At 57.7% G+C, this 22,193-nt stretch overlaps 1 protein-coding gene across 7 annotated transcripts in view; it reads left to right on the top strand.

Annotated features, from left to right (window-relative positions):
• Positions 1–9,952: 9,952 nt before the first annotated feature.
• ELFN2 (extracellular leucine rich repeat and fibronectin type III domain containing 2) overlaps positions 9,953–22,193 on the top strand; it is a 60,465-nt gene continuing 48,224 nt past the window's right edge. The window contains exons 1-2 of one of the 7 annotated variants that reach the window (XM_032266783.1): positions 9,953–10,048; positions 19,739–19,888. The gene's annotated coding sequence lies outside the window, so the exon portion shown is untranslated. The other 6 variants (XM_032266785.1, XM_032266777.1, XM_032266781.1 and 3 more) reach the window with 6 other exon arrangements.

The following is a 22,193-nucleotide window of genomic DNA, read 5'->3' as shown; positions in this document are numbered from 1 at the left end:
TGGCAAAGCTAGATGCTGAGTGCAGATTCCGGTGATGTAATTTTCAGGCGTGGAGAGGGATGGGCGTGTCTGAGCTCCCAGCGAGGCAACCCGCCGTACAGATTGCTCCAGCTCAGTCGTGCTCACCACTCCCTCCTTCCTTCATTCTTCCTTCCCATTGTCCTGATGCCCACCCATGTTTCCCTTCCCCACTCCTCTTGGCTGGCATCTACCATGGCTTCCAGGCCCCCAAGCCCATTCTGATGGGGCCTCACCCCCCAAAAAACAAGTCTTGGGCTCACTTTTCTTGCTGCATACCGAACACAGACTCCACGACACAGCCTTCTCACCTTCCCACTCTTAGAGCTGGGCTTCTGCCTCAGTTTCCCTGCCTAAAACTCCAATGAATTGTGGGATAATGGGAGTCAGATGGGCCTGGTTCACCTCCTGCCCTACCATCACTCCAGTGCAAGCAGGTTCACCTCTCCAGGCCTCAGTTTTCCTATCTGTTAAGTGAGGGTCCCACCCTAACCAAGTGACCAGGGTTAGTGTTGCCAGTGATGTGTCCTGTACCCCCTGACATGCAGCGATGACAATGTACTCTACACCTCTGGGCTGTTCTCCCCTACCCGTGATGCAGGTTAATGATAAGAAAGCATCAGACAGGCCAGGCACGGTGGCTCATGCCTGTAATCACAGGACTGTGGGAGATCGAGGCGGGTGGATCATCTGAGATCAGGAGGTCAAGACCAGCCTGGCCAACATAGTGAAACCCTGTCTCTATTAAAAATATAAAAATTAGCCGGCATGGTGGTGGGCGCTTGTAATCCCAGCTACTTGGGAGGCTGAGGCAGGAGAATCGTTTGAACCCAGGAGGCGGAGGTTGGAGTGAGCCGAGATCTCGTCATTGCACTCCAGCCTGGGCAACAAGAGCAAAACTCCGTCTTAAGAAAAAGAAAGAAAGAAAGCATCGGACAAACCCAAATTGAGAAAAGTCTACAACATATCTGACTAGTAACCTTCAAAATTGTCAAGGTCAAGCAAAGCAAGGATAGAACAGTAAACTATCCCAGGCTAGGGGACTGAGGAGACAGGATGGCTACATACAATGTCGTGTCCCAGATGGGATCTTGGAACAGAAAAAGGACATCCATGGAAAAACAGGTAAATCTGGATGAAGGCTGGCGTTTAGTTAACGGTAATGCACCGACGCTAATTTCTTAATTTTGACAAATGTACAGTGGTATATTAGGTGCTGGCACCAGGGGAAGCTGGGTGAAGGGTATCTGGGACCTCTCAGTGCTATCTTTGCATTGTTTCTATAGATCCAGAATTATTCCAAAATAAAACATGGATTTTTTTAAAAGCCCCTGCACTGCTGCTGTTGCTGTTGCCAGGGTCCCTCCCAGTTCCTCGGCTGACAGGTCCTCTCCCTGGTTACAAGGGTGGGTGTACCTGACCCGGGCTGGGTCACCCTGGCCACAGCGATTGGTCCAAGGGGTAAACATGTGACCCATGCTGGGGCCAATCAGAGTCCTTCTCTAGAATTGTTCAGCTTGGAATGGGAAGAAAAGCTCTTCCCACTCTGGCCATGAATCTGTCAAGCCCTAAGCCTGGCCCTGTCTGTGGAGCCTCCTGGTTCCCCTGCAGCAGGGACAGTGGGCCCGAGAGAACTAAAGCACAAAGAGAGGAGGCTGATGGCATTCAAGATGGCCTCCTCATCCTTCCCAGTCTTCCTCAAGGCACGCTGCCCTGTCATGGGAGTCAATATATCATCTTGGGTGTAATCCAGTTCAAACTGGTTTAAGCTGGATTTCTGTCACTTACAACCAATGAGTCCTGGGAACTGATGACGTCCCCTCTGGTTGTCATGAGGACACATGGCATTTCTACAACCTGGCACAGGGGAGCCACCCCTACATGGTGAGGGGTCTTGCTATCCTCTCCAAGGAGTCTGGGGACAGCCCCGAACTCCAGCCCGCATGGCTGTGGACCTGACACGGGCTCCCCTCCTGGCCCCACTCAGCCCCTGGTAGGGAGGTTCTGCTTCTAAGGAGTCCACCTAGTCCACAGATCCCTTCCCATCTCCAGGCCCTGCTCCAGCCTCCTCCTCTGCATGTGGGGAGCTGGAGTGTTGGCTGTGACCCGAGCAGAGTCTATGGTGGAAGAGAGGGGAAGTCCCTATGACTGCCCCGGCCAGACCCGGCAGAACCGAGGCACAGCTGGGTGTCAGATGCCAAGGCTGTGCCAGGGCTTGTTCTGAAAATGGATTGTGATCGGCCCTGTGAACTGGAGTTCCATGGCCTCCAAGCATGAGGGAGGACGGAAAGCAGGAGATGAGGGAAAATGGGGAGATTCAGAGAAACCAGTCAGCATTCCCAGGAGCATCTTAGTGAGACCAAGGGCTCTTCTCTGGACGGCTCTCACTGCCCCTCCCGATGCTGCCCCCACGCCTTGCCCCTTCCAGGAGTCCTGCCTGCGTGCCCCTCCCACCTGTCAGGCAGGCAGCTGGAACACCTCTTCTTGTGTGACGATTTCCTTTGCCCAGTGCCCTCCCCCGGCCCCTAGGGCAGAGCCAAATTCACCTGCCTTCCCGCCCGTCCATCCATTTCCTCTGCTCATGCTGGCCACTCCCTCTTCCTTTCTCCCTTCATTTGTTCACGCAGGCATATACTTGATCATTTTCCTTAGCAAGTATTTTTGGAGTGCTGACTGCATGGCAGACCCTGGGCACACAGAGGTGAATGAGACCCACCTGCCCTTGCGTTGGTGGCAGTGAGGGAGAGAGGAGGGGCTCGGTTTAGCAGGCAGAGCGGACAGGACCCCAGGTGCCATCCAGGTAGCATCAGGGATTTGGGCCTGAGTAACTTGGTTCCAGCCACACAAACCCTCCCTTCCCCAAGGAGTCTGGAAATACATACTACGAACCTCCACCCCTGCCCGGGACCGTCAGTCCCCTAGATTGTACACTGAGAGAACCTCAGGAAAGGCACGACGCTAGGAAGTGACAAGCAATCGTGGGGCTAAGAATGGGGCTTTGAGCCTAAAATATCCTCAGCATCTCATGGCCACAGGCTGGCTGCATCTTCAGGAAAGCCTTGGGGGGGATCATTGCCTCTTCTTCCCTGCGTGATCCTGGTCAAATTGCTTAGCATCTTTGAGCCTCTGCGGTCAAATGAGAGTAACAGAAGTGCCTCGTAGATTGTTGTCATTATTCACAGAGACTTTAATTCGTGTAGCGCACACGGCACTGAGCCTGAAGGAGAGTAAACACCTCCTTTTTGAGCCGTTATTACGATTTTAGGTAGAGTGCGGTCAGGTTGCAGAAAACTCCAGATGCTGGTGTAAGGACCTGGCGCTGTACCTTGTGGAGTCAGAGCCTAGAAGTTTTTGAGCAGAAAAAAGAACATGAAGAAACCAGCCAGTCAGCGCCTTTCTAGCCCCTGCAGCATCTGGAACCTCAGAGCCAGCAGCAGGTCAGCGTTGACAAGCCCAGCCACGAGGCCGGTGACCTCCAGCTCCCAGGAGCTGCCGGCTGCCCCAGTTCCGGACCCAGGCAGCAGCCTGCTCCCACCCCCAGCATCTCCCTGGGTGGAGCCAGATAGATGGTTTAATAACGCAGGCCCCGGGTTGACCTCCTGGCAGGAGCCAGCTGAGTCTCACTCCACCCTGCCCCTGCTGTGGCTCCTGCAGAATCCTACCACGGCTGAATTCCAGAGTTCCATGCAAGGGTGCTCAGATCCAATGGCAGCCGCTCAACAGTGCAGGGTGCAGTGGCCTCTGGTGAGGAGACTGTATAAGTAATGAAGAGGCAGAGGCTTGAGCCTTCCTCCCTCCTCCTCCAGCTCTTTCTGGGAGTGTCTCAGAGGAGTCCCCTGGTTCAGAGAGCTGGGGGGAGGTGCTCTGCCATGGGGCGGTAGACACCCCACAGACCCCACTTCTGTCGGAGCAGGCCTTGGAGGTGGGGGGATGGACACTCTCAGTCTGGCTCTTGCACCAGTGGGTGGGGCAGCTCACCAGGACCCTCCCCGAGCATCTGCTTGTGACTGGCGAGGGGCTGGATCAATGGGTGAACTGGCTGAGAATGGCGCAGCCAGCAGGTGTGTCAAAAGGGGTGTCCCCGTGTTCTCCCGTCCCCTCCCTGTCTGACACACACTGCTGGGCTGCTCTACCAAGACTCAGGCATAGACTCGATCATTTCCTTTAGCAAATATTTTTGGAGTGCCAACTGCATGGCAGACCCTAAGCACAGAGAGGTGAACGGGAGCCACCTGCCCTTGCGTTGGTGGCAGTGAGGGAGAGAGGAGGGGCTCGGTTTAGCAGGCAGAGCAGACAGGACCCCAGGTGCCATCCAGGCAGCATCTGGGATTGGGGCCTGAGTAACTTGGTCGCAGCCACACAAACCCTCCCATCCAGTCATCTCCGCCTCAAGCCAGGCAAGCAGGGCACCATCAGACCTCTAATGGGGTTACCCGGGGTTCCTCCCATAGCTGGGCCTCTGGACCAATGGGTATCTACCTGGACACTTCAAAATATCCCCCAGGGTGTGGCCCTGTCCTCTGGCCCTCATAGGTACCCCCTCATTGGGGCCATATCCTCAGCCATCCTTGATTCTTGTCCAGCGTTAGGGTCTTTATGCACATTCTTTAGGCACCACAGCCTTGAACTGCCCTTGGCCCATAAACAATGAAGACCGCAGGCTCTCAGAGTGTCCTGAGGAATCAGGCCATCCTGTATTGGCAGCCACGCCTTTAGTTCTGTTTTCGTCTTTGCTAGTCTGGTTGCAGAACACAGAACTTCCTCAACTTCCCCAAATCTAACTGACTGATCTCAAACCCACTGGCCCCCAAGAGGGCTTCTGATGGCCTGTCCCTCTTGGGCTCCACCCCCAGTGTGGTCCCCTCACTACAATGAACGGGCCAGATCTGTGGAACAAACAAGAAAGCAAAAATGAGTGTGTTACTTCTGAGGACAGGTCATAAGAGACACAGGCTTCCTACTTGTTCTCACGCTGGAGAAAGCAGCTGCCATGTTGTGAGGATGCTCAACGGTCCATGTGACAAGAAACAGAGGCATCCCACCAACAGCCAGCACCAACCTGCCAGCCACGTGAGCGAAACATTTCAGAAGCAGATCCACCAGCCCCGGTCCAGCCTTCAGATGGGTGGAGCCCCAGGCAAATGTCTTGACTGGCAGCTTATGAGACATTCCAAGGCTGAATCACCCTCTCCCAAATGCCTGACTACAGAAACTGAAATAAGAAGCATGGCTTTTTGCAGATTTAAGCCACTCAGTTTTGAGGTAATTCATCACAAAGCAATAAATGACTCATATGAGAAACACAGATTTGTCAAGGGGGTGAAAGAAAGGAGGTGGTAGGGAGGCTGAAGTGTGGGAGGGGCTTGTACTGTACACACCACAGCAAAAGAATGTCAAAATCCTTTGTAGAAATGCGTGTGGCGGTGGCTCACACCTGTCATCCCAGCACTTTGGGAGGCCGAGGTGGCTGGATCACGAGGTCAGGAGATGGAGAGCATCCTGGCCAACGTGGTGAAACCCCGTCTCTACTAAATGCAAAAAATTAGCCACGTGTGGTGGTGGGCACCTGTAATCCCAGCTACTTGGGAGGCTGAGGCAGAGGAATCACTTGAACCTGGGAGGAAGAGGTTGCACTGAGCTGAGATTGTGCCACTGCACTCCAGCCTGGATGACAGAGGCTCTGTTTCCAATAAATAAATAAATAAATACAAGAAAAAAGAAATGAATGTGTTCTTCACAATCCCTTTGCAATCGGGCGGGGGCGGGGGCGGGGGGAGCTTCCCTCGGTTCACTTTCTTCCTGACCTGTGAGTCTCTTCTCTCTCCTGCTCATTCTCCCCCACGCCCCAGCATCTGACAATTACCTTCACCCTTACATGTCTTGACCTGTCACAGTGACCAGAAAAACAAAACGCCCCTAGATAAGAGGGTCCACCTTCCCGAGAAGGTAGCTCAGCCCCCACCCCTTCCTATTCCACTTGGGATGGTTCCAGGAGCACGCTTTTCCTTCCAGGCCCGTCTCTCCTTCTGGGCTCTGTCTCACCACTGGCTCCTGTCCTCAGCGAGCTGGTGTCCTCAGCTCCAGCACTGGAGGCACAGCAGAAATGAGATTTGAGGTCTGGATCCAAAGCAGGAATGTGACACCCCGAACAAGCTCTGGTGTGTGTGTGTGTGTGTGTCTGAAAGAATCACTTAACCTAATTTTCTTAGCATCAACTCAAAATGCCACGGAGACCAAGTGAAAAAGATTTCACCTACGTACAAAGGGTAAATCTTGTTATTCGCCTTAAACAATGCATGAGGCTTTTAGTATTTCTGTGTTCCTCTCACTCTTGTTTCTCTGTTCTCTAAGCCCTGAAAGAAAGAAAGACTTTCTGGAAAAAATGTCCTCCCAGTGATGTGGCCAGGGCCGGGGGGTCCTTTGGATGTGGGCCATGCTTGTTCACCTTGAAAATAAAGGGCAATGCCTGAGCAGACGGGGTTCTGGTATGCAGGGCAGGGGCCCAGCCCACCCATGTCATCTGGCACTGACAGTGAGATTAGCCCAGCTAAGGGCAGGAAGAGGTACCCGGATTCACAGGCCTCCCAGACTGTACATGGGGGCGAGGAGAGGAGAAATTGGAGTGCTGGCGGGAAGCGGGGTGGATGCTGTGTGCCCAGAAGAGAACCTCCTAATACCCACATCTGTGGCTTATTAATAAGAATAGTGTGTATACATGGCCCTGCACAGCGCCTGTTCCTGAGTGAGCCCCTGACACCTTGTAGCTACTTGATAGGGGTGACCAAGCAAAGAATAAGCCGGGGGAGGTGTGACATGATGTGATGTGATGTGTGCTGTCACTGAGGCCTCCGCAGAGTGTTCTGGAAGCCATTGGAGGAAGAAGTAGCTCAGCCAGCCTGGCTTAGGAGTGGTCAGGGGAGGCTTCACTGAGGAGGTGGCCTGTAAGCAGTACCTGAGGATAGGTAGAAAGTGGACAGGTAGGGAAGGGATCTGAGAGGAGGAAAAGCTTCCCACGTCAAGAGACAGGATCAAAAGCACAAAGGTGTGAAGACGATGGCTGTGATTCGGGGCACGGTCTGGAAAGGGCAGAAACTGGTGTTGCTAGGACCCAGAGCATACGCGGGGTGATACTGAAGACGCTGGAGGAGTAAATAAGGACCAACTGCAAAGGGCCTTATTTGGGCACGTTAAAGAGTTTGGATTTTTGGCTGGGCATGGTGGCTCATGCCTGTAATCCCAGCACTTTAGGAGGCCGAGGTGGGAGGATCACCTGAGGTCAGGAGTTTCAGGCCAGCCTGGCCAACATGGTGAAACCCCATCTCTACTAAAAATGCAAAAATTAGCCAGGCTTGATGGCGCACCTGTAATCCCAGCTTCTTGGGAGGCTGAGGCAGGAGAATCGCTTGAATCCAGGAGGTGGAGGTTGCAGTGAGTGGAGACTGCGCCATCGCACTCCAGCCTGGGTGACAGAGAGAGGGACTGTCTAAAAATTAGTAAATAAATAAATGACTTAGGATTTTATCCTGTAGCAGAGAGGGCTTCCCTTCATCGCTGTATTTATGCCTGAGGCAGACATCACCAATCGATCATGCCATTTTCTGCAAAGGGTGAGAACCTCCAGGCAGCTGCTGCCAATCATTTGTCATGAGAAAGAGAACCTATTTGCTTCCCTGCATGGGCTCTGGGGAGCTACTGGAGGGTTTAAACAGATGGGTAATGAGGGAGTTTGTTGCAGGTATCCAGGTGACAGCAAGGCTGGCCTGGGACAGTGACGGTGGGAATGGACACATTACTGCTCACGTTTGTCTCAGTTGTACCTATCCAGCTAGAGACTCCAGGCATTCCCCTGAGCTCCCCGCTCCCAGCATCCGCAGGTCCTCAGGGTTCCCTGTATGTATGTATGTATGTGTGTGTGTGTCCCTGTGTGTGTGTGTGTGTGTGTGTGTGCATTAGGTCTGTCTGGGATTGATTTTAACAAGGAGCTTGCTATATATCTGGAGCTGCACTATCTGACATGGCAGCCACAAGCCACATTATGGCTATTTAAATTTAAAGTAATAAAAATAAAAATTAGAAATTTAGTTCCTCAGCCACACTAGCCACAATTCCAATCGCTCAATAGCCACATGCAGTTAGAGGCTACTGCCTTCCACAGGGCAGACGTGGATCATTTCCACTATGGTCTAGAGAAAGCCCAATCGAGTGTCTAGATGGTCTGGTCCACTATGACCCTCAGGCCAGGTCAACTCCATCTTTGGTGGCAGAAAGTGAGCTAAGAGCTGAAACTCTTGTCACTTTACATCTGTCCAGTAAGGGGAAAGTCTCCAAAGGGAGACTCTTAGAACGTTTTAGAGCTTCAAACCACCTCCAGCGAATCCAGCCAGACCTGGGGGTCCCCAGGGAGAAGGGAGCGTCCGGCATTGTGCTGAGGGGCTGCTTTTGCTAACAGGCTCAGAGAGGGTTGTGACTTGCACTCTGGTAGATGACTGGGAACGTCTTGCACACGGAGCCGCAAGAGGCTGTTTTGCCACTCACTGTCTGGTATTCCTTGGGGTCATCACTGCTCAGTTCCTTGAGCAGGAGCGGATCAGAGGGCATCTGCCAGTGCCCGTCTCACAAAGTGTCTGGGCCTAAGAGCCGCAGCTGGACTGTGGGATTAGGGAGCACGCTATAGTTTCTCCAGGGATCCGCCAGAGGGCGCACAAGCCGTTATGTTCTGCCTGAGGGGCTCTTCCCGCAGGGTCTTGGGGCTGGGACCTTGCTTCTTGCCCAGCCTTGTGGGGGGCACACACCATGTGTTGGATACCACCCCTGCCCTTTAGGAGGACTCAGTTTAAAGGGCAGAGACAGCATATGGCTTGTTTGGGTTTGCAGCGAGGGACCTTGAAGGATGGGTAGGAGTGTGCCAGGCAGCCTAGGGGGTGCAGGTGTGGCGAGCAGAGGTGGGGAACGCCCAATAGTCCTTCTCCATACCCCGGGACAAGCAGTGGCCTGTGTCCCAGTGCTCGTCTGCCTTCCCAGCCCCATCCTGGGCAGTTCCCCTGTTCTCAGTTGACAGGAGGGAGGAATTTTTGGATAGACGGTCTTTCTGCTCCAGTAACATCCAACTCCATGGAGTTCCCTGTGCACACACACAAAGCTGCTTCATGCCTCTGTGCCTTTGCACATGCTATTCCCACAGTCTGGGACACCTCCTTCTTCTTTAGCTGGCCAACTCCTACTCATCCATCAAGATTCAGCTCAGGCAGCGGCTTCTTCTGGGGAGTCTCCTCATCCCAGACAGGCATGTGCTCCTACAAGGCGTTCCTGCAGCCTGGACTTCACTTCTGCGGTGCAACACCTAAGAACAGGCGCTGCTGCGTGCGGTCCTATAAACATGATGAAGTACAGGGCCTGCTGGTGGCAGGCTTCGGACATGCAGCTCACAGGGCCCCGGAAAGAGGTACTTGCACGCCCAAGAACCAAGGTATAGGCCCCGATGCCTATTGCTTCTTGCATTTCCCACCTCCTCCTCCTCCTCCTCTTCCTCCCAGAATCTATCCCTTTGCAGGTGACAGCAGGTGGCCAGGGGGCTTTGGCGTAACGGGCGGGGAACTGGGCCTTTGGAAAGGCTAATGAAGCTTCTCTAGGCTGCAGATGAGCCCAGTATCCCCTGGACCTACTTCTGGAGGGGTGCGGAAAGGCAGTGAGCCCCCTGGCACAAGCTAGGAGAACGTAAAGTCTAATCCTGTCTGCAGGCTCGTTGTGTAACCTTGGGGGAGTCACTCCTCCTTCTGAGCCTCAGTTGTCTGGCCTGTAAAATGGGAACGCAGCAGCCGCACTTCCCCAGCCGCCAGCGGTTGAGCGCGGTACTAGCCAGCAGGGCGCAGGCGGCGGGGCACGGAGGTACGAGGTGGAGAGGGGGCCCATCCGCGGAGGCGGAGTCCAGGGGAGGGCGAGTCCAGGCGCACCTCGGGCGGCCCCGCCGCAAGCTTGCCCCCAGCTGTTGAATGCGCTGTCGGGGGCCGGACCCGGACCCGGATCCCGCTGGGTGAGCCGCGCAGGGGGCCGGGGGGCGGGGGACGGGGGCGCCCCAGGCCGGGGTTCGGGGCTCCGCGGGGCCGCCGCTGCCTCCCCGGGCGCTGCAGCTGCAGCGGCGGCGCCAGGCGCGGCCCCCGCCCTGCGGGCATGTGTCTGCGAGCGCGCGTGTGTCCGTGGAGCGTGCGGCCGGCTCGGGGGCGGGAGCGGGCTCGCTGCGGAAAGGCCTGCGGAGGGCGCCGGGCGCGGGCGGGCGCGCGGACAGACGGACAGACGGACACGGCCCGCCGCGGCCCCGGACGCGCCGCTCGGCCCCTCCCGGGCGCCCTCCCAGCCGAGGCAGAGGCACGGCGGCGGGGAGGAGGGGGCGGCGGCGTCTGCGCGCACACGCGCGCTCCCAGACACACACACAGACACACGCGGGCCACCCCACGGCCACGCGCCACGCACGGGGCCACGGCCAGGCGCCGCGCACCCCGCACCCACACCCGCGCTCACACACACTCACACTCACGCGCAGGCCCCGCGGCCGCCGCTGCCCGGAGGCGGCGCTTGGCCCGGATCCCGGCTGGGGCTGGGGTTGGGGTAAGTGAATTCCTCCGGATCCGGGCGCCGAGGCCGGCGAGACGGTGGGAGTCGGGGCTGGAGCCGGAGGGCACCCCCTCCGCCAGTGGGGGTGGGGCTTGGAGGGGGACACGGAAGGGGGGCATGAGACGGGGAGAGCCATCCCCAGTGTCTCCTGGGTCTGGGGATCCCCGTGAGACCCCCAGGGGACCACCCTGCGCGAGGGTGGTGGTGGCGGCGGTGGGCGGATGCGGTGGGAGGACACGGAGGACGGTCAGTGAGGTGAGCATTTCTGGGGGTGGTGCAGAGGCTCGATGGTGGACGCTGTGCCAGCCAGTGCCACACTGCACCTCTCTGCCCCCATCTTTTCGAATCGGGGTCCCTGACCCCCCTCTTTCACGGGGTGCTGCCGGGTCAAGGCATTCATCCTCTAGCTGGTAAGAGGGGTTGACGGGGTGTCTGCTCGGGGGAGGGGGACCAGGGTGGGGCCTGTCGGCGGTGGGGTTGGTAGGACCAGAATTAGGGGGTGGGGACCTTGTAGAGGTACTGGCAGGGACAGGGAGGGAGGCAGCCCGGGGAGGCAGCATCAATCTCAGAGACTGCAGCTGGCAGGGCCAGGGCCACTGCTGGGGGTGTGTGTGTGTGTGTGTGTGTGCGCGCGTGTGTGTGTGTGCGCGCGCGCGCGTGCGCCTGCGTGCGTGCCAGTGTGTGTGTGCCTGTGTGCGTGCCAGTGTGTGTGTGCCTGTGTGGGCTCCAGCAGCTGTCAGGGGAGGGGGAAGGGGTGGGTGTGTTGGCCGGTGGGATGCTCCGTGCATGTGGGGAGGATTGTGCACACTGTGTGTATGTGTGTGTGTGTGTGTGTGGGCCCTGCTCTCTGTATACACACAAGCGTGCGCGCGCGCGCACACACACACACACACACACACACACACACACACACACTGTCAGTGACCCGGCAGGGTTTTCTCCGAATGTTTGGAGGGAAGAGAGCTGGTGTGTGTGGGTGTGTGTGTGTTCACGCACCCACACACTCGGGCAGCTTGTGTCCAATACAGAGGCCACCAAGCCGTGATGTGTCAGGCGTGCCCAAGGAGGGAGATGAGAAGGGGACAGTGGTGCTGACCGTGCACTCGGCTGGGGAGAAATGTGGTACTCGGCACTTTCTGCAGCTCAGGGCTCTGTGCTTGCCCCTTGCCCATGGACTCCTCCCACCCAGCAGCTGCGGCTGGAGGGCACTGCCTTGGTCCCTTGCTGAGACACAGGTGTTGGGCTAGAGAGTGTGTGTGTGTGTCTGGGCTGCGGCTGTCGCTGTCAGCAGGCCAGGCTGTCGGAGGCGAGAAGCTGCGGGGAGGAGGGTTCTGGCAGCACCTGGAGGAATGTGGTGGAAGCTGTGGGGCGCAGACGGCCGGCGTTACTGAGGGGCGTTTTAATATGCAAGCTGCATCATGAGCCGGGACTGGGGTGTGTGCATGTGTGGGTGTGTATATGCCTGGCTGACACCCCTGTTCCCGTGGCCCATGGCCACCTGTGGGACATGTCACGTCTGGGCCACCAGCAAAGCATGTGGTTGTTCACATGTGTGCAGATGTGTGTCCCGTGAGGGGGCGCAGATGCCGGTGCTGTCCTGGTGAGCCGGGGGCCCTGCAGCTGTGTGTGTGGGGAGGTGGGCACCTCTGGGCCATCAACCCCTAGGCAGAAAGAGGAGTAATTGTGGGGACATCAGGAAAAAGTATGTACGTGACGTCAGTGAGAACTTCAGGTATGACGTAAGCTCCAGGCTGCAGGTGACGTCAGTGGGACAGTGTTGCCGGGAGTCGCTTCCCCCGCCGGAGTTTGTGAATGTGATGTCAGAGGGGTGTGTGTGGCCAGGTGTGGTTATGTCCCCTGTGTATGAGGGGTGGGAAGGGGAGAGGGATGAAGCCTGAGGGTGGATGGTCCTTCCCAAGAGGCCCCATTTCCCAGCGTCCTGAGTGGGCGTGGGACCCCTTTCCTTAAGTCCTGTCCCCTGAATAGTGCCCTTCCCCTGCCCCGACATGCTGCAGCCCCCATTTGACCTCCCCAGTCCCTGTTTTCCTCCGCAGCCCAGCCAGGTCCACCACCTCTGGGTGCATGTGCTTTCATGAGTGTGTATGTGAGCGTGTCAGTGCATGTGACAATAGAAAATGGCCACAGGCAGGGAACCTGAGACCATTTGTTCAAATCCCATTTTGCTACTTTCTGTGTTTCATGATTTAAGCATTCCCGTAGCCTCTCTGAGCCTCAGTCTCTCCTCTTTAACACGGGGTGGGGGTTAGAGAGGTGAAGGGGGTTAAGGAGACCGTGGGCCTTGTCAGTTGCGGGGGTGAGGGTGCCTGGCACATGATGGGGGCTCAGGCCATGTGAGCTCTGTCCCCTCACTTCCTGTCCCCCCAGCCCAGAGTAGCTGCTTTCCTGTTTTGGTTTAAGTCTAACTTTGTAGGGAACTTTCTTTTCTTTCCTTTGGATTTCCATGGCAGTCTTTGGAGGTGGGTGGGCTGGCTGCTGTTATGTTTGACACTGAGGTGTGGAATAAGCTGTCTGTTGATTTAATGTGACTACCCCGTCTGCCCTTGGAGGCTGCAGGGAGGCACATTTGACCACCCAGTCCCTTCTCGAGGGCACTGTCATTTCATGAAAATATGTGGCGGCATGAGGAATTGGGGGTGGGGTGCCAGGTGATGAGCCCAAGGCCGAGGGGTCTCTGGCTCCAGGAGAGGCTGCTCTGGACTCTCAGGTCAGTGCTCTCTTGCTCTTCCACCCACAAGCTCCACAGAGAGTCAGGGTGACAGAAACGGGCACACCAGCTGCAAGCCTTCCCCAGTGGGGCACGTCCGGGGCGGTCACTGGGGGCTCCATGCCAGTTCCCCAGTGGCCCCTGAGGTCTTGCAGGATGCCTGTTTTGGGCAGCAGATCCGGGTTCCAGTGACACCCCTGCCGCGTCTGCATCCTGGCTGTGTGTGACAGGGGTCAGCCCTCCCATCGCTGTAAGAGGGCGGTGGCAGCTTGCCTTGTGGCGTGGAAGTGTGACAGCTGTCTGCAGGGCTGGGAGGCACGCATCGCTGCTGCCCTCATCTGCTCCGGCCATGGTGCCTGGGGGCCCAGCTCCTCTCTCTTGGTGCCCCCGCCCGCCCCCGTGCTGTGACGTTTGTGCGGCTTGGAGTGGATGGCCCAGAAGCAGGATTGCTTCAAAGCCTGACCTTCTTAGGGATCAGACCTCTTCAGGAGCCGAGTTAATGTTAACCCAAGCCTCTGTCTCCAGGCGTCCCAGCCCAATCTGCAATTAAATTAACCTTCTCCTGGCTCAATTACCACCTGGGGCAGAGGCATTGACATGATTACTGGACATGGTGTCTGGGGGCTGGAATAATTGAGCCATCTCTCCTTCCCCCAGCTCTGCAGACAGTCCCCAGAAAAGCCCCAGAGAAGCCCTGAGGACTGAAGAGCCACCGGGACAGGCGTGCTTGTGCCTGCAGTGCCAGAGGACGGGTGCTGGCTGCACGATGCTGATGATGGAAATAGTAATAATCGTAGTGAAATAATGATATCGGCTAATATTATTGAGCCCCTACTGAGAGCCAGGCCCCGTTTGAAGCTCTTTATAAGCGGCGTTCGTTCATAAAAGCCAGTTGCAGTAGGAGCTATAATTATTTCTCATTTTGAAGACAAACAGAGAGGTTACAGACCAGTCCAGGGCCACACAGTGATGGAACCAGGACTGGAAGCCCCCAAGGGAGACTCTCGAATCAGCACCACTGGCTGCTAAACCCCACTGCTAGGTGGGCCTGGAGGCCTCTGCCTCTTGGCGTACCCCTCTCACTGAAGGACAGTTCTGGGCCTTGCTTTGCTCATCTGTAAATGCGTGCAGTGACCCTGCCCTAAGGAAGCTGGGGGCCAGGGCAGCCCTTTGCTGTGGCTGCAAGGACAGACAGGAAAGGAGGGGCCTCAAAGCGGTGCTTTGTCCCAATCCCCCCATCCCATTCCTCCTGCGCCCCTTCCCCACAGGGATGGGATGTCCCCAGAGGCAGCCCCTTGCTCCCTGGCCCTCCACAGTGCCTCACACAGCAACGCTTGGAGATCCCCCGCCCCCCGGTGACAGTGGGGAGGCTGCCCCAGGAGCAGTATTTTCCTCAGTCCCGAGTCTGTCGTGGCCTCAGCTGTGGTCCTCTGGACTCCCCCCTTCCTAGCCATCTTGCTTGTGGAATGGGCAGGGGCCCAGGTTCTCTCCAGGGCCCCAAATCCTGCCTCTTTTCCTCCTGGGTATGTGTCCTGGGCAAGTCACTTCCCCTCCCCGAGGCCCCGTTTCCTCAATGCAAAGTGGAGACAAAAGTACCGAATTATGCGCCGGGCGCGGTGGCTGGTGCCTGTAATGCCAGCACTTTGGGAGGCCGAGGCAGGTGGATCGCCTGAGATCAGGAGAGCTTGCGAAGTTGAGGCAGGAGAATCACATGGAGGCAGGAGAATCACATGAACCCAGAAGGCCAAGGTTGCAGTGAGCCAGGATTGTGCCACTGGGTGACAGAGCGAGACTCCATCTCAAAAAAAAAAAAAAAAAAAAAAAATCCTCCCCAGTAGCTGGGATTACAGGTGGGCACCACCATGCCCAGCTAATTTTTGTATTTTCAGTAGAGACGGGGTTTCACCATATTGGCCAGGCTGGTCTTGAACTTCTGACCTTGTGATCCACCCACCTCAGCCTCCCAAAGTGCTGGGATTACAGGTGTGAGCCACCAAGCCCGGCCAAAAAACCAAACCAAACCAAAACAAAAACCCCAAAACAAAAAACGAATTCCTAACCCTTCTGGGTTGTCCTAAAGGTCATGCTAAAGGTTAGATAAGAGAAGGCCACCTGTGTGACATCCTGTCTGGCACATGGGATGCCACTCTTTTCCTGCCCCTTCCCATCTGCCCCCACCATTCATTCCTGGCCTCCTGGAGGGCTCTGCACTGTGCACGCATGTGTCTGTTTCCTTCCTACCCTTGTCACCCCCTGAAGTGCATGGGAACTGCGGGTGGGGGGGTGCTAAGGAAGCCTGAGAAGGGCCTGGGAGCTGCCAACCTGCACCCTACGCTGGCTGCTGTAACGTGCAGTGGGGCCAGGAGGGGGTAGGCTGTGTCTTTGCTTGTCTGTGTGCATGTGACTGTGTGTATATACAGGTCACCACCTCTCTCAGGAGGAAGTAGGGATTGAATCCCAAGGGCTGCCTGACCAGCCTGCTGTGGGCCTAGTCCCAAGACCCAGGCCTGACTCCATTTCCTCCCTTGACCTGTCTGTCATCACTCTCCCCCTGCAATTATTCCTGAATCTTGGAGAGACAGAGGCTGTGGGGTCAGCCTACCTGCCTCCCTCCCTTCTTGGCCCTTCTCATTCCCCAGGGGATTTCCTGCATCTGCCTACTTCCTGTCTATTTATCCGACTGCGTGTCAGCTCTGTGCAGGCAGAGACTGCAAGGCCCTCAAAAAATACTTATTAAACAGATTCCTTTCATCTACATGCTACCGAGGACAGATCGCTGCATTTTGCATTCAGATGGCAGGGGCACACACACTCTTATTAGCATGTTTCACCCAGGGAGAAATGCTGTGTCCTGGAGCTCAGGCAGGAACCCCCAGAGAGGAGCTCCTGCCTGGTGGAGCTCAGGGTCCTGGAGGAGAAGTGGGGCACAGGGACCTCTGGCAAGTGGCCAGCATGGGTTCTGCACACAGTGGGGCTTGCTTGACAGGTGATTCTTGTTCCTCTGTGACCTGACCGAGAGGGGGTTGCTGGTGCAGGTTGGAAGCCGGGTGTGGAGCGAGCCTCCCAGGAAGGGCTGGAGAGGTTGCGCCGACTTCTGCTACCTGCCAGATATTGGGCAAGGCACTCTCTCTTATCTTGTTTGATTTTGGCCGGAGGATTGTGAAAGAGGTACTGGCTGCCCCGGGTGGGGGTGTGACAGATGGGGTGACCGTGTGAGCAGGGGCCTGGAGGTCGGGAAGCCCAGAGTGGATTTTGAGGAGTCTGGACATGTAGTTTGAGGATCAACCACACCAGACTATCCATGCTGCGCCAAGAAATTGAGCAATATCCTGTTTGTCAGGGGCCATTAGAATCTCTGGGCGTTGGTTAAAATGCAGATGCTTGGGCCCGGTCCACTGAGATTTTGACTGGGAGAGCCGACGAGGGGACCAGGAACTTGCAATTTTAATGCTTTCCCGAAGATTAATGCACCCGCATTTGCTGGTTGGATGGCAGCTGCATGTACCTGGGGTCTCTGAGACTCCTCCCAGACTCCTCCCGAGCCAGCAAAGCCATCCTCATTTTCCAGAGGAGGAGCTTGAGCTCGGAGGAGTGCCTAAGCCTCGGCGCCACAGCGGCAAGGCGGCCCGGTACTAATAACACTGACTAATCATCTTCCGTGTTCGTTGCCCGCTGCTCCAAGCCTGTGTAAGGAGCCCCTCATTCAATCCTCATAACGACCCTCGACATCATTCCTGTTGCACAGAGGCGGAATCGGAGACAGAGTGTGCGGTCACGGGTTCGAGGCCGCACAGCTGCTAACGCTAGGCACGTTAGCAGTCTAAAGTGTGGTCGGGATGAAGTGGGGCTGGAGGGAGCCTGCTCCAGCACCTCGCACAGGGCGAATGCCCTCCCTCTCCCTTCCTATGGAGCGAGGGCGCCGGTGGAGCTGAGCTTGCGGCTGTGCCTGTGAGCAGAGGCCAGAGGCCGAGGTGGAGGTGAGGGCAGAGAAGCGGCGAGGAGGGCGAAGAGCAGAGGAGGCGTCCTGGAGGAGGCGACGCAGAGCCGCGTAGCGGTGGCTCGGTACAGTGCATCCACTTGGTGGAGGCAGACCTGGGTCTGGCGGGCGGCGGGCGTGTCCGTCCTGGGGGCGCTCAGGGTGGGTGCGCGGTGGCAGCGGGGCCGGAGGAGGGTGCGGGCGGGGACTGCCGCGGACCTGGAGCGGTGGGTGCAACAGCGCGCGCTCGGAGCTCCGCCGACCCCGCCGCGCTCTCCACCCCTGCACTGTGGTCCTCTGCCGGCCGCGGCCCGCCCCGCCAGCCTCCGGAACTTGCGCCCGGCTGGCCCGGCTCTCCGCCTTACTTGCCTGTGTTTAGAATTTGCAGCCGCAGCCGCTGACGCTCGCAGCCAATTTCGCAGCCTCTGGGTTCTGCGCGGTGCGAGGGATCCGAAAGCTGCCGGCAGGGGCACAGGGGGCTACCGGAGCTGGGACCTGGCGAGTTGCTGGCGAGGGAGTGTGTGTGCCAGGTGGGTGTGGACGGCATGGGGACGCGCCGCGTGAACTGTCCCGGGAGCGCTGTGTCGTACAGGGGGTGTGTGGGGACATGTGCATTGGCACGTGTGTCCGGGAGTGGTTCCCTGCGTGTGGGCATGCTTGGAGCATGTATGTTTTGGCGCGTGTCTATGTTGGGGGCCCCGCGCCCCTGGGCACGTTTTTCTGGGTGTGTTTGGGGAACCTGGGGAGGGGCAGTCCAGGGTGCCCCTGGTTCGTGCGTCTGTGCAGTAGCTCCATGCGTTTGGCACCAGCGTGGGCCTGCGTGTTGGGGAGTGTGTCTGTGTGGGGCAGCCCTGTGTGCTGGTTCAGCTGTGTGCAGTGCACCTGGGTCTCTGGGCCCACGGGGTCTTTGGGTCTGTGATGCGCGTTTCTCCGCAGCGGTGGCATGTCCCGTGTGGCTTCTGTCTGGGTGTGTTCTGGGACGACTGGGGTGTGTGTGTTTGGGTATAGTGTGTGCCTCTGGGGTGCTTTCCCATCCCTGCTGGCTGAGGGGTGCAGGGTCAATTGTGTGCCCCCAGCTAGGCCTGGGAGCCTTTCCTGGAGGCAGTTGGCCCTTCTGGTTCTCTGCCTTTGGTTGGGGTTGAGGGAGTTGAGGCAGCGAGGGAGGTGGGGGAGGGGAGGCCCAAGTGTGTGTTTATTTTCCGTAGGGCGCCGCTGGCTGCCAGTGCTTGGTGGGTCTACATATGTTTGTGAATGGCAATGCCGAGGGGGCTGAGGTGTGAGCCCCTGCCTGCGGAGGAGGGCCAAGAGTACCATCTGGGCTGGTGGAGTGCGGGGCCGGACAGGGAAAGGGGCCTCTTCGGGAAGGGATGAGCGTGTGTGTGCATGTGTGCGCGCAGATGGAGGCGAGGTTCCGCCGAGGCCCGTCTGTCTGGGAGCGCCGGTCTGTGCAGGTGGAGGTCAGCCAGGTACTGTGCTCTCAGGCTGTGTGTGAGCCCATATGGCGGGAAGGTGGAGAGGCATCGCACCTGGCGGGGTACAGGCTAGGCACGTAGGGGAAGGCGTGTGCCAGTCCTGGCAGAGTTCTGAAGAGGAGAGGATGTGCGGAGGGCGAGGGTGTCTTTGTTCCCTGGGCCCGGCCGATGAGGGCAGTGGGTGGCATTGGTGATCCGAGTGACCGACAGGAGAGGGGGTGGTTGGGCATGGAGGGGGTGAGGGCTGTGTGGGGACTGCATGTCACGGGAGTGTGGGGTGTGTGTGCACACACACGTGGGTGTGACATGTGTGACCATGGCTGTGAGTGGGGTGTGAGGCTGGGATGTGACTCGGGAGGCACTTCCAGGCTGTGGAGCCCAGTAGGGCGTGTGGGACAAGGTGGAGGGGTGGGAGTGGGGGCCCCTTCGTTCCCAGAAAACTCACCCATCTGTGCCTTCTTCTCCTGCCAAGGGCTTGAAAGAAGCCCTGTGAGCCCTGGCCTCTCCCCTGGCCCCTGAGCCCATGGGTTTCTATGGGAAGCCGCAGCCTCCCTCTCCTGCCTTGTCATCCTTCTGCCTCTACCTCCGTCTCTCCTTCTCTCCCGGCCCCATCTCTCCCTCTCTGTGCCTTCTCGTCTCTGCCTCCATCTTCCTCTGCATCTCTCCATCTCTCCCCCATCGTCTCCCCCATCTCTCTATCTCTTTCTCTTTCCATCTCTCCTCCATCTCCCTTCATTCCTCCTCTCCCTTTGCCTCCTCCCTCTGTCTCACCCTGATATTCATTTGTGGTATATTCGGTTGCCATGGGAAACCCAAGAAAGAAGTGAGTGTACCCTTCAAGACTTCAGCATTTTCCCTCCTCCCTCCCTCCTGCTGTCCCCCCTCCCTCTTCTCCCTTTCTCTCCCTCCCTCCCCTCTCTCCCCCTCGCCTCCTTGCAGAAGGAGAGGACTTGGTGAGGAGCTGCTGCCACCCGAGCTGGGCCAGGACCTGAGATCTCATTGCTACTGCTGCCGCTGCTGCCTGGGGGACCTTTCTGAGACCCAGGTTGGGGACATTGCCGGAGGGGCCTCCTCTGCTGCAGACATCTGGTAAGGACAGGGTCCTTTTGCCTGTGTGTGTGTGTGTGTGTGTGTGTGTGTGTGTGTGTGTGTGGCTGTTTGTGGGCACAGCTCACATGACCCGGCCTTGCAAACCTGTGATGTGTCCCAGCCTCAGGCTCCTGTGTGTTCCTTCCTGTGGGCCCAGCCCCTGCCCCCAGCCGTGGGCACCCCTCCCACCTAGCTGTCCTTCCACAGGGCCTGTGAGGCAGCCTGCAGAGTGGCAGGCCTGCTGGGGGCTAAGTCAAGTTCACTGGGGAGGGTGGGCTGGAAGCCCCTGCTGGCTCAGGGACCCCAGCTCCTGCCCATCACCCGGCGGACAGGCTGAGCCAGGCCTAGTCTGCACCCCAGCAGGGCAGGGGGCACCTGTGCACCTGCTGGGGGTGGAGAGCCAGCTTCCAGGGGAAGGCCTGGGAGAGCATGGTGGGGGTCTCAGGTGGGGGCCTTCCCATTGCAGAGAGAGGGGCTGGGAGTGAGCCGGGAGGAGGGGAAAACACCAGTGGAATTGGAGTGGGGCCTGATCCTGTGCCATTGAATTTTGGAGGCTCAGGGAGAGCCGTCTGGCACTAGGAGGCCGCAAACAGGCAGACAGGCAGGCAGAAGGAGCTGCTCCATCCTGGCTGGGCCGGTGGCTGCCCTGGAGAGGAAAAGAGAGGCTGGGGCTGTCACTGAGGCTGTGTTGGTGATGGCCACGTGGAGGGAGCTGTTGTCCAGGCGGCGCTGAGTGACGGTGGTTGCCGTGGCGAGGGAGCCGCCTCTGTGGCATTGTGGTCTCCGTGGAGAGAGGAGGAGACAGAGGAAGGAGCCTGGCTGGCTGCGCACAGTGTTGGTGGTTGCTAAGGATAGGGAGATGTTGTCTCCAAGATGCGGTGGTCCCCACGTGGAAGGGCTGTGGCTGTCGAGCTGTTGGAGGTCCCCAGGAAAGGGATAGTGATCGGTGCCCTGGAGGGGCTCGTGCAGGGTGGTGGGCGCTCCTTGGAGGATGAGGAGGTGTGGTGGGGGAAGGGCTGCTGCAGGGACTTGGTGTTGCTGTCACAGGCTGAAGTGGGGCTTCTTGGTGGTGGAGGGGTGGGCAGTGAGGTACAGCGGGCGGGTCTGTGCTTATCCTGCCTGTCCCTTCGGACAGACCGGAGACCCTGCTGCACCAGCACGCGCACCCTCCCAGCACCTCCGCCCAGTCCCCCCTCCCCCTTCTATGGCCACGACCCTCCCACTTCTGCCTCCTCGAGCCCTCCCACTCCCCAGGGCCTTGTGATCACATGAGTCTCTCGTCTGGGCACATGCTCCTTTCTTGCCCCCAAGTGACTGTCCCCATAGTGACTCTGTCCCCATCCTTCATGTTTGCTGAGGACCTGTTGACCCAGTGCTGTTCTCTGGGGAGCCCAGCATTGGTACCTGCCTTTGAAGTATCAGACAGGGGGAGTGACTTGCCCAAGGTCACACAGCAGGCATGCTCTGGGGGCATCTCCCTCCGTAAGTGCCCAACTCAGCAGGCCTAACTCCTTCTCTGGGGGAGCCTGTCTCTCTGACACCGGTGAGTCCCTTCTCTCCCCCCAGTCCCCAGGGATTCTCCTGAAGTAGAGTTTCATTCAAATTCTAACAACAGGAAGCCACAGAGGAGAGCACCAAGCTCTTGGTTTGCAACCTGGCTCTGGGTTTTACGGTGGATAACCTCTTGCCTCAGTTTACCCCTGTGTAAAATGGAGATGAGGCACATGCCTCCCAGGGTGGCTGTTATTTGGGCTCATGGATGTGATGTCCCTCGTGTGGTTCCTGGTAGGTAATAGACTCTCAGTAACTGGGAACCACCATGACCATCATCATCATTACCTTTAAAAATCATTTTAAAGGCTGGGCGTGGTGGCTCACGCCTGTAATCTCAGCACTTTAGGAGGCCAAGGCGGGTGGGTCACGAAGTCAGGAGATCGAGACCATCCTGGCCAATGTGGTGAAAACCCGTCTCTACTAAAAATACAAAAAAGTAGCCAGGCGTGGTGGTGCGCGCCTGTAGTTCCAGCTACTCGGAAGGTCGAGGTAGAAGAATCACTTGAACCCGGGAGGTGGAGGTTGCGGTGAGCCAAGATTGCACCACTACCCTCCAGCCTGGCGATAGACTGAGACTTCGTCTCAAAAAAAAAAAATCGTTTCAAAATGATTTTCTGACATGCGTGGGGCAGCCCGATCTCACTAGAGTTCTGTGGCATCGTACCCTTCCCCGTGACCCTTAGCGGTGGGAATATGGTCCTGAGTTCACGGTAACAGGAATGGGGCCAGAAAGGCAGAAAACCTCCTGATG

This window comes from Sapajus apella, unplaced genomic scaffold (genome assembly GCF_009761245.1).
Source record: "Sapajus apella isolate SASKATOON/1434 unplaced genomic scaffold, GSC_monkey_1.0 scaffold160, whole genome shotgun sequence".
Taxonomy (NCBI): Eukaryota; Metazoa; Chordata; class Mammalia; order Primates; family Cebidae; genus Sapajus; species Sapajus apella.
The sequence above is the reverse complement of the archived record's forward strand: the minus strand, read 5'-3'. Positions and strand labels throughout refer to the sequence as shown.